The 17,810-nt window shown below is 37.5% G+C and overlaps 1 protein-coding gene across 1 annotated transcript in view; it reads right to left on the bottom strand.

The window, feature by feature from the left end:
• The window catches only part of MEI4 (meiotic double-stranded break formation protein 4), a 256,058-nt gene that overhangs the window by 210,646 nt on the left and 27,602 nt on the right, over positions 1-17,810 (bottom strand). The window lies entirely within an intron of this gene.

Raw genomic sequence — 17,810 nt, 5'->3', positions numbered from 1 at the left:
GGAATCTCTGGGGGAGCTTTACACACACACACACACACACACACACACATAAATGCCTGGTCCCATCCCTCCAAAATTCTGATTCAGCAAATCTTGGATAGGACTGAGGCTTTTATATATTATAAAGAGTTCGCTGAGTAATCAGAACCACTAACTTAAATCGTTCATTTAAATTTACACACTTCTCTCCTCTAAGCCATCCTAAGTCCTGAAGTCCATGCTTCCCAAGCCTGCATTCCTTTACCTCCCGTTTGTGTCTCTAACCAGGCCCCTCCAATCCATATTAAGAACAATCTTGCAAATATTTGCACCATTTAAGCTGTGACTCTGACTTGAATCCGCCCCTCCAAAGATTCCCAACTGCCACCGTGAGCTCACTTTTCCAAACCAGCACTGGACCACAGTCTGACCGTCAAGAGGACAACACGACACTGCATTCAGCGGCTCAGTGCCATCACCCTTCTGAAGTACAGACGCCTGTGGACCTCCAGCACGACTGACTTTCAGGGCTTTAAACATAAAATGTGTGACATTAATATATTTAATCAGTGGTTGAAAAGGACAATGGTCCAGAAAATTCAGGACTTTAACTGCCACATCTACCTACTAACACAATGCCGAATTCCACATCTCAGACTTGGTTCCCATCAGTTTCTCAAGGCTATTCCTCCACTACAGTTGGATCTCAATCATACAAATAGATGTACACAGTCCCAGGCCACTCACATTCACATCTCTGCTCCTGGATTTTCCCAAATTATGATGCTCCAACTCTTAGAGCTGCCAAGGCCCTGTGTACACCTTTCAAAGAACGGTGTATATACCCTCATATCCAGTCTTACCACTGCCCTCCTCTACAATGATTACCCATCTGATATCCTACAAATTTTTACTGACAAAATACAATCTAACAGGTAACATAATGATGTTTTATTATAATCAGAGATGAACACAAGAATGTGTATATATATATATATGTATATATAAAATATAATGTATATTATAGGAATATTTATAGTATCTAAAATTGGGCAATCAAATAGTTAAGTAAATAATGGTATATTGTACGAATAATTACATATCCACTCAGTACTGGAAGAAATATTTTTATTATTAGCAAATGGTGTTAACAATGTACTGAGCGGAAAAAACAGTGAGTTCACGAAATTATACGTATAATAGGTTGCTCTTAATTATGTGTAAAATTGGGAATACAAAAATTAAACAGGACTCCTCTCTACTGGAGAATTATTACTGATTTTTCCATATTTCTCTAAATTTTCCTGATTTTCTACACTGAATACATATCAAATTTTAATCAGAAAAACATTTCAAAGAGCAAAGTACAGCTGCCATTTTCCCAACCTTTCACAGCTGTGGAATGCACCATGGATTAGCTGCTGTTAAGATGGACAAACTAATGAGAGCTGTGGCCCCGCTGACTTTAACCCTGGCATCAACCATCTCACTCGGTGGCACGTCCTCCATCTGCTGTGCTGGCCATGGCGAGCAGGAGACACGCCTCTCAGCGCTTCTGAAAGGCGCCCTGGGCAGAGCGCACACAGGCGTGGATGCTGCTCCCTAAGGAAGGCTGACACTTACGGGCAACAGTACTGATCACAGGAATAATAGTAATAAGTGACCTGTGTAAAGCGTTTCTGTTAGAAAAGAATCTGACATTCAACTATGAGTCATGGGAATCCGGATAATAAAAACACAGCAAACTCCTGTCATTTTGTGGAGATATTTAATTAATTGATTTAAGCAAGCTCAAGCTGATTACTTAGATGTTCTGATAATGTTAAATTATCTGATGAGATGTTAAGGGGCTTCTCTGGTGGCTCAGATGGTAAAGGATCTGCCTGTAATGCAAGAGACCCGGGTTCAATCCCTGGGTTGGGAAGATCCCCTGGAGAAGGGAATGGTTACCCACTCCAGTATTCTTGCCTGGAGAATTCCATGGACAGAGGAGCCTTGCCGGTTACAGTAATGGAGTCGCAAAGAGTCAGACACGACTGAACAGCTAACACTTTCACTTTCATGTGATGTTAACAGTCTTAAAACCATGCTGAGTATCAGTCACCAAAAAACGATCAAATTATAAAGTCGTCCTGGATCATATGTATACCACGGTCATTCTTCTAAACATTAATCAGAATGAAATGTACCACAAATAAGCAGAATACAGTTCCCAATAGGTATCTTTGGTACAGACTTCCATGGTAGGAATCACATTCAAAACGCACAGACTACAACCTATATCCAAAAAGAGAAGGCTTTTATTAATAAACCCCTTCCTATGTCTTTAATTTTTTATATGTGTATATTATAAACACATGCTTCTTTATTTTAGAATAGCATTCCTATCCTCAAAGTGCTATTTGCAAGGTGAAGGTAATTCTATTTCCCTTAAAATTTCATGGAGAAAAAGATAAGCTTCCTAGATATACCCTCTGTTTGTTTAACTGAGAAAAGAATTAGTAGTAACTTTCAGAAAGCCTTTTGTACATTCATTTTACATGCAAATAATTATAGTAAATAATTAAAATGAACATTTAATGTTTCCCAAGAAGGTATTTAATGTCACTGAATTCTTAATAGGTTAAAATACAAAATTTTAACAGTCTTTTTAGAATAGCACATTTGATCAAATTGGCTTTCTTTTCTTGCATTTGGAAACAGTCCTTACCATAGCAAAGTTCCCCACAGGGTTACAGACAAATCCTCTGACTTCTATTCTCTTTCAAGCACGCGTGCAGCAGCAGCTACTCAGTCAACAGTATTCTGGCAGCTTTTATCTACCCGGTATCTGCTGCCCCCATTTTCCCCTACTGAACTTCAATCTGTTATCAACTAACCAATTCTCCGTACTGTCTGAGCTGTTTTGAATTATAATCCTGAATTCTGAAGTTGCTTCACCTCCAAGATCACTGATGAAAATTCTATGAAGCCAAGAGCCCCAGGTCACTCATATATAAGAACAACTAGAGAACAATTCAGGAAAATATTTTCCTAATATGTACACAACATCTTCAAAATATTTATTCCCCTTTAGCTCAGCAATGCAAGTTCTAAAATTTTATCTTGAAGAAATGACCAGAACTACTGTACAACAAAACTTTATGCCCCTGGATGATCGTACAGGATTACTCATAACTACCAAAAGACAAAACAAAACTTGTCAGCAGCCTGAATATACACACAATAGAAACACACTAATGAAACTATCACATATTATAAAATTTAACTGAAAATGTTGAGAAAATTTAAAAGTATGGGAAACTATTCCCCACATGCTAACTACAAATGCAAATGTTACCTCCTATATGCAAAACCACAAGGGAATAATACCTCACACCTGTCAGAGTTCCTATCATCAAAAAGAGCCCAAACAACAAATGTTAGCTGATGGGTGGGAAAAAAAGGCAACCCTTGTACACTGTTGGTGGTACTGTAAATTTGTACAGCCACTGTAGAAGAGTATGAAAAAAAAAGCTAAAAACAGAACTACCATGTGACCCAGCAGTTCTACTCCCAGGTATATAGCCAAGAACATGACCAGTAATTTGAAAAGGCATCATTATTATAATACCCAAGATATATGCAAAGCATCCTACTTGTCCATCAAGAGATGGACGCATAAAGAAGATGTGGGGTGGGGGTGTGTGTGTATAGATAAATAACATGGACTATTACTCAGCCATAAAAAAGAAAGAAATTTGCCTTTTGCGGCAACATGGATGCACTTGGAGGGCACTGTGCGAAGTGAAGTGAGTCAAATAAAGACCACTGCTGCATGACATTACTCATATGCAGAATCTAGAAAATACAACAAAGCAGTGAATCTAACAGAAAGGATGCAAGCTCACAGGTAGAACAAACGAGCGTGGTACACACCACTGGGGAGGAGAGACAGTATAGGGGGAGGCACAAAATACTGGATATAAGATCGGCTCAGGATGTACTGTACAACACGGGGACTGTACTCAATGTTGTGTAGTAACTGTAAATGGAATGTAACCTTTAACAATTGTATAAAAATAAGTATAGTTTTTAAAAGTTAAAAAAAAGAGTAAATGCAATAAAATCAGGGAAAGAAGAACAAAATCACACACATTAAACATGCTCAAAAATGTATAACTCTCCAAGTGTTTTCAGAATTGAGGAAACACGGCCAAAAGATGAAAATTCTGCCACCTAGGTTTTCTAGTCTCCCCTCCTAACCAGCCTTGACCAAATTCTACTAATGAAATCAAGTCCCCCTGAAACCGAGTTCCCTTACTGAGTTTTTACTAATCTCTATCCAAATCTTTATTCCCTTTCTGGTGCACCCTGGCCTCAATCCTATACTAACTGAACAATAACTAACCAGAGTCAGAGAACAAATAGTGTTATTGTCAATAACATTGTTAATATATTCAAATTCCCTAGTAGGTATGATCATTAACGTACAAACTCAGGTTGTTTCTCCTAACAGGCCTCTAAGCCATGGACCACTTGGCCAGATAACCACAAACCAGAAACATCCTGACCTCTGAAACTATTATTAAGGATTAAGAAATGTCACAAATCATTTCTCCAAAGAAGACATACAGATAGATAATAAACACATGAAAAGATACTCAACATCACTCACTATCAGAGAAATGCAAATCAAAACCATAATGAGGTACCATCTCACAACAGTCAGAATGGCTGCTATCAAAAAGTCTACAAACAATAAATGCTGGAGAGGGTGTGGAGAAAAGGGAACCCTCTTACACTGTTGGTGGGAATGCAAACTGGTAGAGCCACCATGAAGAACAGTGTGGAGATTCCTTAAAAAACTGGAAATAGAACTGCCTTATGACCCAGCAATCCCATTGCTGGGCGTACACACTGAGGAAACCAGAACTGAAAGAGACATGTGTACCCCAATGTTTACTGAAGCACTGTTTACAATAGCCAGGACATGGAAGCAACCTAGATGTCCATCAGCAGACGAATAGATAAGGAAGTTGTGGTACATGCACACAACAGAATATTACTCAGCTATTAAAAAGAATGTGTTTGAATCAGTTCTCATGAGGTGGATGAAACTGGAGCCTATTATACAGAGTGAAGTAAGTCATAAAGAGAAATACCAATACAGTATATTATCACATATATATGGAATTTAGAAAGATGGTAATGATGATCCTATATGCAAGGCAGCAAAAGAGACACAGATGTAAAGAACAGACTTTTGGACTCTGTGGGAGAAGGCGAGGGTGGGATGATTTGAGAGAAGAGCACTGAAACATGTATATTACCATATGTGAAATAGATGACTGGTGCAAGTTTGATGCATGAAGCAGGGCACTCAAAGCCAGTTCTCTGGGGCAACACAGAAAGATGGAGTGGGGAGGGATGTAGGAGGGCGTTCAGGATGGGGCGTGCATGTGTGCCCGTGGCTGATCCATGTCAATGTGTGGCAGGGGCCACCACAGTGTTGTGAAGTTACAGTCCTCCAATTAAAATAAATGAATTTTTAAAAATAAAATAAAATTAAAGAAAAACTAAAAAGGAAAGAAAAGAGATGTCATAAAATGATGATCAGTCCCAGCACCTTTGTTCTTCCCCTTTAAAAAGTCCCTAACTCAAAGACCAGGGCTTCCCTGGTAGCTCACCAGTAAAGAATCTACCTGCCAATGCAGGAGATGTGGGTTGGGACAATCCCCTGGAGAAAGAAAAGGCAACCCATTCCAGTTTTCTGGCCTTGGAAGCCCCATGGACATAGGAGCCTGGTGGGCTACAGTCCATGGGGCCACAAAGAGTTGGATACAACTTAGCGACGAAACAACAACAACTCAAAGACCAAGCTAGAAGGGATCTGAAGCTTGCCTCCCACTCCCTTGCCTGGCGCCCCGCAGTAAACGCTGTGCTTCCTTCACAACCTGGGGTCAGTAGACTGGGTTTGCTGCACATCAGCTGAATGGACTCAAATTTTGTTTGGCAACATTTAGCCTGTGGACCTCAGATCCTTCCATGTCCACAAGCAGATGCATGTCCCCTCAGTAGATGTGTTTTGTGTTCCTTCTAATTCAAAACACACAGTGGATTTGGAAGCAGGGGGCAGGGTAAGCCTTCCAGTAAGACTAGGCAGCAGGATACTCGCCACTGTATTCCCAGTGCTACAATCTGTACCTGGCTCACAGTAGGCCCTCTACCGAGTACTTGATGGGGTGAACAAGTGACTGAATATACCAGTGCAGGTCAGACGGTCACAGAGAGCTGCCTGGCCAGCAGCTCAGGAAGACTGTCAATTACATACTAGGGAGAACAGCACTGGACGGAGAACGGTTCAGGAGGGGAACTCAGTTAACCTGAAGGTCACACCTGTCTCTCTTCACTTTATGAGGCATCTTTCTCAACTGCACCCAATGAGTCTACTCCCTCTAAACTTATCTCATTCAACAGTATACCCTTAAGCTTTCACCAGTATAATTCTTGAGTAAAGAAAATACAAGATAAAACCTAGTTTATACACAGGATTAGGTCACAGGTATCTCATGTGAACCCTTCCCTTCCCAAAAACTGAAGAACATTGAATGAATGCTCCCCAAATGACTGAGCTGAATACAGTAAGCCAAGATCTGGATGCTGGAAGAAGATCCCAAGGACCAGAATGCAACATATATTTATCAACTATCAGTCTCGGGACAGCTGAGCTATGGCCATGCCAGAACAGTAAATCATTACAAGACTTTTTCAACAGGTTCAGCAAAGTTTGGACAATGTTTAACATGCAATTTTTATATCAGATCCAGCTGGCAAATTCCCTAATTATTGTTATAGTTTCAGTACATACTGTACTGTGAAGTGTTCTACAGATTAACATCACATGAAATTTTACACAAAAGAATCAGGAGTTACTCAAGATCTCCAATCTCTTCACTTTAATTATTAATGGGGCCTTTGAAAGCCTTCTCAGCAGAGTCTGTGTAAAACAAGAGACTTGAAAAGATAATAGAATACTTATTTTTTTTTCTGTTTCATTCCCATTATAACAGGCCAACTATCTGTAATTTTCCTGCTGTTGAAGAAACATAGACTTAAATTGTCTACAAAGTTTATTACCATGGTTTTCTTTTCATGTAACCACCCAACTCTCAACTTTTGATTCCTCAATGCCTCTTTTTTGGCATAGGGAAGATTCCCTCTGAATTCTGGTAAGGACTATTGCATACAGGGAAAGTACAAAACACATTTTGTAAGTCAGCAAAAAGTACACTGATTCAGAAATGCAGAGCTATGTACATTGTGCACAGTCAGTAATCATCTTCCATTATGTGAATCCAGAGAAAGAAAGGGGACCTGATACCTACTATTAACACATATTTAGAAAATAAATTAGAAGAATTATAAGTTTTTCCTAGTTATACTATTTCAAACACTTTATAAAGACACAATCCTTATTACAAAACAATCATATTGTTCTGTTAGAAAATCTGATAATCTACATAATTCAAATTCACAAACTGCACAAATCTGGAATCTTTGTCAGGCTGTATTCTGGAAACGGAAAAAAGTCACATGTCATAAAATGAGGAAGACTGTAGGATGGAGCCAGTAACCAAAGCAAACACCAGAAGAGAGAACTGAGAGAGATTCAGGCAGTGTTAGGAGAGTGGAGCTTCTGAGACCAGATGAACCAGGGCCTGAGCTTCAGGGAAAACAGAAAACTAAACTTGGGAGATGGTGGGCACGGAGTCCTCTGGAAAAGGCCCTAACCAGAGAAGCCCCCTTTTGTAAACGTTAGGAAACAAGATGTGTTTTCTAACTGCTATCATGTCCCACCATCTTAAACTTCACTACTGAGTGCACTTGAGGTAAGAATTCAAGGAAGCAGGAGCAGTTGCACAGAAACATCTTCTTTAAGGATCATTTTCAACACTGAAGAAGTGCCCTAATTCCCATCTGTCTCACTGACAGAAGTCTCACCAGGGAGACCACTGCAGATTTCAGAGCGCATCTGATAAGGCTTCATGGCCTCTCACAGGGCCTCATTCACAGTCTTTTCCTTACCAGGTAGAAAGTTCTTTTACTTTCTACTTAAATTTGCATTTAAAAGAGATTAGAGGTCTACTTTTTTACAGCCTGGAACAGCCTATAAAAGAGGAGGACCATTTCACAGATATTAAGCATTTTGATTCTAGACATCCTCTAGCAGGTGATGTTCTTTGTGCTTTTATCCCCTTTAAATTCAGCCCCTCAAATGGATGTAACGTTGTTCTGCATTTTCCAAGACTCCTTTAAATGTGTTATCATTTTTTATAATTTTAAAAAAATAAAAAGTAAAAAAAAAAAAAAAAAGAACAAAGATGGGATTTTAATCTCAAAAAAAGAACAACAACAAAAAAAACCTCAGCACCTCAACTTGCTGCAGCAACAAACACAGAGTCAATGTGGCCCGTGCCGTAGGGCCCCTAACCAACTAAGGAATACGAGAAGCAGCAGCAGGCCAGTCCAACGATCAGCATGCTACCCTCTAGGAGAACAAAAGACAGAAGACACATGCCTCTGGGCACCAGGTGAGGGATGCAGCAGGAACTGGTCCCAAGCTTTCCTTCCACCACTGTATCCAAGACTGCCTTTACCCAGGTAGCAGGAACCATTCCAGGTCAAAAGTGTCAGCAATCCTGTGACCTAACAATTATGTCATCTGATATTCCCAGGCAACTACACCAAACTTTCTCAACTCCCTGTTCGTTTTGCTCATCAGAACCTGCCTTCATTCTTAAAATTTAGACCTGACCAATCTGAGATCCACCAACCCAAAGTCGTGATAGCTAAGACTTGGCCTCAAGGTGACAACAAGACCAGGTCTGAACCTCAGTGCCCATGAGAAGTATAGGCAGAATGGCAGTGTATCTTTTTTATTTTTTTTAAGTAATATCATTTGTATTATGAATTTCAAGAATCTTTTTTATCATGCTATGCTGAAGCCAATAAAAGGTCTTCTATCGAAAGTAATATCAATCTACTTCTATCAATAGAAGCTAGACTTATTAATGGCTTCATCAGGGTTCAATTTTACTCTGGGGTAATCAAGTACAGTCATCTGTTTAAAATGATAGGAAATTCTCAAAGGTAGCTCAAGCTATAAAATAAATTTAGATCTTTAACCCATGATTTCTGTATCTAAATCTATTTGTCCTTTCAATTACGGCAAGAAAACTGTAAGATTTGGGTTTTACTCCCTTAAGGAAGATCATTAATTTACACATATATTTGGCAACTTATCTCAAAGTAAAACTTCTACTTAGATGCTCCACCTAAGTTATTTAATTTGTATCTGAAGAGCTAAATTTAAAATATGAAGGTTAAAGCAACTTACTGTTTTCAAACAAATCTAGATTGAAAGTAATTGAAAATGCAAACAGTAAACAAAAGAAATCTGGAATGGGTAAGTTAATGCAGACAAACTTCATGACAAGAAAATATTACCAGAGAAGTAGAGGAATACTTCATAATGATTTTAAAAGGTCATTCATCATGAAGATTAACAATCCTAAATCTGTAGCAAACAAAAGCAGTAACCAAACTTCCAAATATATGAAGCAAAAATTATAAGAAGGATAGGCAAATCCACAATCATTTGCAAAGATTTTAACACACTTATTTCAGTAACTGACATGATAACTAGACCTTGAATAAAACGATTATATACAAGATTGAAAAACTACTACCAACCATCTTGAACTCACTGGCATTTATAGAACATCATGACTTATAAATGCAGATGTATGCATATTCTTTTCAAGTTCTCATGGGACATTCGACAAGACAAATCATATGCTGAGATAAAATAATTCTCATTAGATTTTGTAACTATAAGAAAAATAATTAGAAATGTTCTAGAAAATCACCTTTGTTGGATAAATAATATATTTCTAAATAAAATAGGGGTCAAAGAAAAATCATAAATGTAATTAGACTACTTTGAAATCATATTTCAAACTGAATGATAATGAAACACAACATATTAAAGTTTGAAGAAGGAAGCTAAAATAGCTTGTAAAGGAAATTCTATTTTAAATACTTATTTTTATAAAAGAAAAAGAGTTTAAATTCAGTGACCAATTTTCCCACCTTAGAAAATTAGAAAAATAATAGCAAGTTAAAACCAGAGGAAGTAGAAGGAAGGACATCATAAATATATAATCAGAATGCAGTTAAACAGAAAACAAACAATTAAAAATTTAAGAAGCAAAATTTAGTCTTAAATATTAATAAAATTGATAATAGTCCAGAAAGAATTATCAAGAAAAGAGAAATAACACCAGTCATACTATGATCAGGAATAACAGAAGTGATTTCACTACAGTGTATCCTTCAGCTAATAAGAAATAAGGCAAAATTATGAATGATTTATTTTAATATTTGAGAACTTATGATGATATAAATATATTTCTTGAAAAAAATATACTGACCAACACTGACAAAAGACAAAGAACTCTGGCTAGCCCTACATCTCACACACGCACTCATACAAAATTTCATTCCCATATGGTTTCACCATATGACTTCCCTGGTGGCTCAGACAGTTAAGCGTCTGTCTACAATGTGGGAGACCCAGGTTCGATCCCTGGGTCGGGAAGATCCCCTGGAGAAGGAAATGGCAATCCACTCCAGCACTATTGCCTGGAAAATCCCATGGACAGAGGAGCTTGGTAGGCTACAGGCCATGGGGTCGCAAAGAGTCAGACATGACTGAGCGACTTTACTTAATTATGATTTCACTAGTAGATTCTATTTAGCAATGAAAGAAGAAATTGTACCAAGTTTCCTGTACAATTGTACCTGTACAAAGGCTTTCAAAAACTAATGGAGGGAGGGGAGGAGCCAAGATGGCGGAGGAGTAGGACGGGGAGAGCACTTTCTCCCCAACAAATTCATCAAAAGAGCATTTAAACGTCGAGTAAATTCCACAAAACAACTTCTGAATGCCGGCAGAGGACATCAGGCACCCAGAAAAGCAATCCAACTCTTTGAAAGGAGCGCGACTGAACAAAGAGAAGAAATACAGCTCCACCCACCAGAACACCGACACAAGCTTCCCTAACCAGGAAACCTTGACAAGCCACCTGTACAAACCCACACACAGCGAGGAAAAGCCACAATAAAGAGAACTCCACAAACTGCCAGAATACAGAAAGGACACCCCAAACTCAGCAATTTAAACAAGATGAAGAGACAGAAGAATAGCCAGCAGATAAAGGAACAGGATAAATGCCCACCAAACCAAACAAAAGAGGAAGAGATAGGGAATCTACCTGATAAAGAATTCCGAATAATGATAGTGAAATTGATCCAAAATCTTGAAATTAAAATGGAATCACAGATAAATAGTGTGGAGACAAGGATTGAGAAGATGCAAGAAAGGTTTAACAAGGACCTAGAAGAAATAAAAAAGAGTCAATATATAATGAATAATGCAATAAATGAAATTAAAAACACTCTGGAGGCAACAAATAGTAGAATAACAGAGGCAGAAGATAGGATTAGTGAATTAGAAGATAGAATGGTAGAAATAAATGAATCAGAGAGAATAAAAGAAAAACGAATTAAAAGAAATGAGGACAATCTCAGAGACCTCCAGGACAATATTAAAAACTACAACATTCGAATCATAGGGGTTCCAGAAGAAGAAGACAAAAAGAAAGACCATGAGAAAACACTTGAGGAGATAATAGTTGAAAACTTCCCTAAACTGGGGAAGGAAATAATCACCCAAGTCCAAGAAACCCAGAGAATCCCAAACAGGATAAACCCAAGGCGAAACACCCCAAGACACATATTAATCAAATTAACAAAGATCAAACACAAAGAACAAATATTAAAAGCAGCAAGGGAAAAACAACAAATAACACACAAGGGAATTCCCATAAGGATAACAGCTGATCTTTCAATAGAAACTCTTCAAGCCAGGAGGGAATGGCAAGACATACTTAAAATGATGAAAGAAAATAACCTACAGCCCAGATTATTGTACCCAGCAAGGATTTCATTCAAGTATGAAGGAGAAATCAAAAGCTTCTCAGACAAGCAAAAGCTGAGAGAATTCTGCACCACCAAACCAGCTCTCCAACAAATACTAAAGGATATTCTCTAGACAGGAAACACAAAAATGGTGTATAAATTCGAACCCAAAACAATAAAGTAAATGGCAACGGGATCATACTTATCAGTAATTACCTTAAACATAAATGGGTTGAATGCCCCAACCAAAAGACAAAGACTGGCTGAATGGATACAAAAACAAGACCCCTACATATGTTGTCTACAGGAGACCCACCTCAAAACAGGGGACACATACAGACTGAAAGTGAAGGGCTGGAAAAAGATTTTCCATGCAAATAGGGACCAAAAGAAAGCAGGAGTAGCAATACTCATATCAGATAAAATAGACTTTAAAACAAAGGCTGCGAAAAGAGACAAAGAAGGTCACTACATAATGATCAAAGGATCAATCCAAGAAGAAGATATAACAATTATAAATATATATGCACCCAACACAGGAGCACCACAGTATGTAAAACAAATGCTAACAAGTATGAAAGGAGAAATTAACAATAACACAATAATAGTGGGAGACTTTAATACCCCACTCACACCTATGGATAGATCAACTAAACAGAAAATTAACAAGGAAACACAAACTTTAAACGATACAATAGACCAGTTAGACCTAATTGATATCTATAGGACATTTCATCCCAAAACAATGAATTTCACCTTTTTCTCAAGCGCACATGGAACCTTCTCCAGGATAGATCACATCCTGGGCCATAAAGCTAGCCTTGGTAAATTCAAAAAAATAGAAATCATTCCAAGCATCTTTTCTGACCACAATGCAGTAAGATTAGATCTCAATTACAGGAGAAAAACTATTAAAAATTCCAACATATGGAGGCTGAACAACACGCTGCTGAATAACCAACAAATCACAGAAGAAATCAAAAAAGAAATCAAAATTTGCATAGAAACGAATGAAAATGAAAACACAACAACCCAAAACCTGTGGGACACGGTAAAAGCAGTCCTAAGGGGAAAGTTCATAGCAATACAGGCACACCTCAAGAAACAAGAAAAAAGTCAAATAAATAACCTAACTCTACACCTAAAGCAACTAGAAAAGGAAGAAATGAAGAACCCCAGGGTTAGTAGAAGGAAAGAAATCTTAAAAATTGGGGCAGAAATAAATGCAAAAGAAACAAAAGAGACCATAGCAAAAATCAACAAAGCCAAAAGCTGGTTCTTTGAAAGGATAAATAAAATTGACATACCATTAGCCAGACTCATCAAGAAACAAAGGGAGAAAAATCAAATCAATAAAATTAGAAACGAAAATGGAGAGATCACAACAGACAACACAGAAATACAAAGGATCATAAGAGACTATTATCAACAATTATATGCCAATAAAATGGACAACAAGGAAGAAATGGACAAATTCTTAGAAAAGTACAACTTTCCAAAACTCGACCAGAAAGAAATAGAAAACCTTAACAGACCCATCACAAGCACGGAAATTGAAACTGTAATCAAAAATCTTCCAGCAAACAAAAGCCCAGGTCCAGACGGCTTCACAGCTGAATTCTACCAAAAATTTAGAGAAGAGCTAACACCTATCCTGCTCAAACTCTTCCAGAAAATTGCAGAGGAAGGTCAACTTCCAAACTCATTCTATGAGGCCACCATCACCTTAATACCAAAACCTGACAAAGATCCCACAAAAAAAGAAAACTACAGGCCAATATCACTGATGAACATAGATGCAAAAATCCTAAACAAAATTCTAGCAATCAGAATCCAACAACACATTAAAAAGATCATACACCATGACCAAGTGGGCTTTATCCCAGGGATGCAAGGATTCTTCAATATCCGCAAATCAATCAATGTAATACACCACATTAACAAATTGAAAAATAAAAACTATATGATTATCTCAATAGATGCAGAGAAAGCCTTTGACAAAATTCAACACCCATTTATGATAAAAACTCTCCAGAAAGCAGGAATAGAAGGAACATACCTCAACATAATAAAAGCTATATATGACAAACCCACAGCAAACATTATCCTCAATGGTGAAAAATTGAAAGCATTTCCTCTAAAGTCAGGAACAAGACAAGGGTGCCCACTTTCACCATTACTATTCAACATAGTTTTGGAAGTTTTGGCCACAGCAATCAGAGCAGAAAAAGAAATAAAAGGAATCCAAATTGGAAAAGAAGAAGTAAAACTCTCACTATTTGCAGATGACATGATCCTCTACATAGAAAACCCTAAAGACTCCACCAGAAAATTACTAGAACTAATCAATGATTATAGTAAAGTTGCAGGATATAAAATCAACACACAGAAATCCCTTGCATTCCTATACACTAATAATGAGAAAACAGAAAGAGAAATTAAGGAAACAATTCCATTCACCATTGCAATGAAAAGAATAAAATACTTAGGAATATATCTACCTAAAGAAACTAAAGACCTATATATAGAAAACTATAAAACACTGGTGAAAGAAATCAAAGAGGACACTAATAGATGGAGAAATATACCATGTTCATGGATTGGAAGAATCAATATAGTGAAAATGAGTATACTACCCAAAGCAATTTATAGATTCAATGCAATCCCTATCAAGCTACCAACAGTATTCTTCACAGAGCTAGAACAAATAATTTCACAATTTGTATGGAAATACAAAAAACCTCGAATAGCCAAAGCGATCTTGAGAAAGAAAAATGGAATTGGAGGAATCAACCTACCTGACTTCAGGCTCTACTACAAAGCCACAGTTATCAAGACAGTATGGTACTGGCACAAAGACAGAAATATAGATCAATGGAACAAAATAGAAAGCCCAGAGATAAATCCACGCACATATGGACACCTTATCTTTGACAAAGGAGGCAAGAATATACAATGGATTAAAGACAATCTCTTTAACAAGTGGTGCTGGGAAATCTGGTCAACCACTTGTAAAAGAATGAAACTAGAACACTTTCTAACACCATATACAAAAATAAACTCAAAATGGATTAAAGATCTCAACCTAAAACCAGAAACTATAAAACTCCTAGAGGAGAACATAGGCAAAACACTCTCTGACATACATCACAGCAGGATCCTCTATGACCCATCTCCCAGAATATTGGAAATAAAAGCAAAAATAAACAAATGGGACCTAATTAACCTTAAAAGCTTCTGCACATCAAAGGAAACTATTAGCAAGGTGAAAAGACAGCCTTCAGAATGGGAGAAAATAATAGCAAATGAAGCAACCGACAAACAACTAATCTCAAAAATATACAAGCAACTCCTACAGCTCAACTCCAGAAAAATAAATGACCCAATCAAAAAATGGGCCAAAGATCTAAATAGACATTTCTCCAAAGACGACATACAGATAGCTAACAAACACATGAAAAGATGCTCAACATCACTCATTATCAGAGAAATGCAAATCAAAACCACTATGAGGTACCATTTCACACCAGTCAGAATGGCTGCAATCCAAAAGTCTACAAATAATAAATGCTGGAGAGGGTGTGGAGAAAAGGGAACCCTCTTACACTGTTGGTGGGAATGCAAACTAGTACAGCCACTATGGAGAACAGTGTGGAGATTCCTTAAAAAACTGGAAATAGAACTGCCTTATGATCCAGCAATCCCACTGCTGGGCATACACACTGAGGAAACCAGAAGGGAAAGAGACACGTGTACCCCAATGTTCATCGCAGCACTGTTTATAATAGCCAGGACATGGAAGCAACCTAGATGTCCATCAGCAGATGAATGGATAAGAAAGCATTGGTACATATACACAATGGAGTATTACTCAGCCATTAAAAAGAATACATTTGAATCAGTTCTAATGAGGTGGATGAAACTGGAGCCTATTATACAGAGTGAAGTAAGCCAGAAGGAAAAACACCAATACAGTATACTAACGCATATATATGGAATTTAGAAAGATCGTAACGATATCCCTGTATACGAGACAGCAAAAGAGACACTGACGTATAGAACAGTCTTATGGACTCTGTGGGAGAGGGAGAGGGTGGGAAGATTTGGGAGAATGGCATTGAAACGTGTAAAATATCATGTATGAAACGAGATGCCAGTCCAGGTTCAATGCACGATACTGGATGCTTGGGGCTGGTGCACTGGGACGACCCAGAGGGATGGTATGGGGAGGAAGGAGGGAGGAGGGTTCAGGATGGGGAACACATGTATACCTGTGGTGGATTCATTTTGATATTTGGCAAAATTAATACAATTATGTAAAGTTTAAAAATAAAATAAAATTAATTAAAAAATTAAAAAAAAATTAAAACAAAAAACAAAAAAACTAATGGAGGGAGCATAAAACAAACTTTATAAACTCCTTTTGTGAAAAACAGAAGAAAGAGAAAATACCACACCTTGTTTTATAATTTGATATATATATTGGTATAACACTGATACTTAAATTACAAAATATTATAGGGGAAAAAGAAACACTGCAAAACAATACATGTAATAAAAACAGATTCAAAAATCCTTTGCACAATATTAGCACATCAAAACACATCATTTTATAAAAGAGGAATCATGATCACCAAGGAAAGTTTTTCCAAGATTGCTTTAACATTCAAAATTAAACTCATACAGAGTGAAGCAAATCAGAAAGAGAAAAATATATTGTATGTTATCACATATATATGCAATTTAGAAAAATGTAACTGATGAACCTGTTTGCAGGGCAGGAACAGAGATGCAGACATAGAGAACGGACTTGTGCACAAGGCAGGGGAAGGAGACTTTGGGAATAATTGAGATAGTAGCATTGACATGTAAACAGTGCCACCTGTAAAACAGACAGCTAGTGAGAAGCTGCTATGCAACACAGGAAGCTGCTTTGTAATGGTAGAGGGATGGGATGGTAGGGTGGGAGGGAGGCTCAAAAGGGAGGGGAATGTATGTATATTTATAGCTGATTCATGCTGTTGTAGAGCAGAAATTAACACAACATTGTAAAACAATGATCCTTCAACTTAAAAAATAAAAAAAATTAAGTTAAAAGATCACATAACTCAACATATTAGCAAAATAAATTATTTTAAAAACAAAATATAATCATTTTAATAGTTTTATAAGAAATGTTTAAAAAATTCAAACTGGTTCATAATTGAAAAAAAACTTCATAAATGCAAACAACAAAAGAATACAAGTGAATTTATTCACTGTGATAAAGTTATACAAAAATCCACAGGAAATATTATACTTAATGATGAAACACTGAATGCCTTATCATTAAGACTGGAAATATAACTAGGATATACATTCTTCTCAATTCTATTAAATACTTTACTGGATATAACAGGAAGTGAAAGTCACTCAGCTGTGTCCAACTCTTTTGCAACCCCATGTACTATACAGTTCATGGAATTCTCCAGGCCAGAATATTGGAGTTGGTAGTCTTTACCTTCTCCAGGGGATCTTCCCAACCCAGGGATCAAACCCAGGTCTCCCGCATTGCAGGCAGATTCTTTCCCACCTGAGCCACAAGGGAAGCCCAAGAATACTGGAGTGGGTAATCTATCCCTTCTCCAGGGGACCTTTCCGACCCAGGAATCCAACCAGGGTCTCCTGCATTGCAGGCAGATTCTTTACCAACTGAGCTATCAGGGAAGCCCAACAGGAAGTGAAATACAGAAATGAAAAGATATGTAGATTGGAAAAACAGAAGTAAAACTCTGCGTGTGTGTGCTCAGTCACTTCAGTCCTGTCCG

Source organism: Bos indicus x Bos taurus, chromosome 9 (genome assembly GCF_003369695.1).
Source record: "Bos indicus x Bos taurus breed Angus x Brahman F1 hybrid chromosome 9, Bos_hybrid_MaternalHap_v2.0, whole genome shotgun sequence".
Taxonomy (NCBI): Eukaryota; Metazoa; Chordata; class Mammalia; order Artiodactyla; family Bovidae; genus Bos; species Bos indicus x Bos taurus.
The sequence above is the reverse complement of the archived record's forward strand: the minus strand, read 5'-3'. Positions and strand labels throughout refer to the sequence as shown.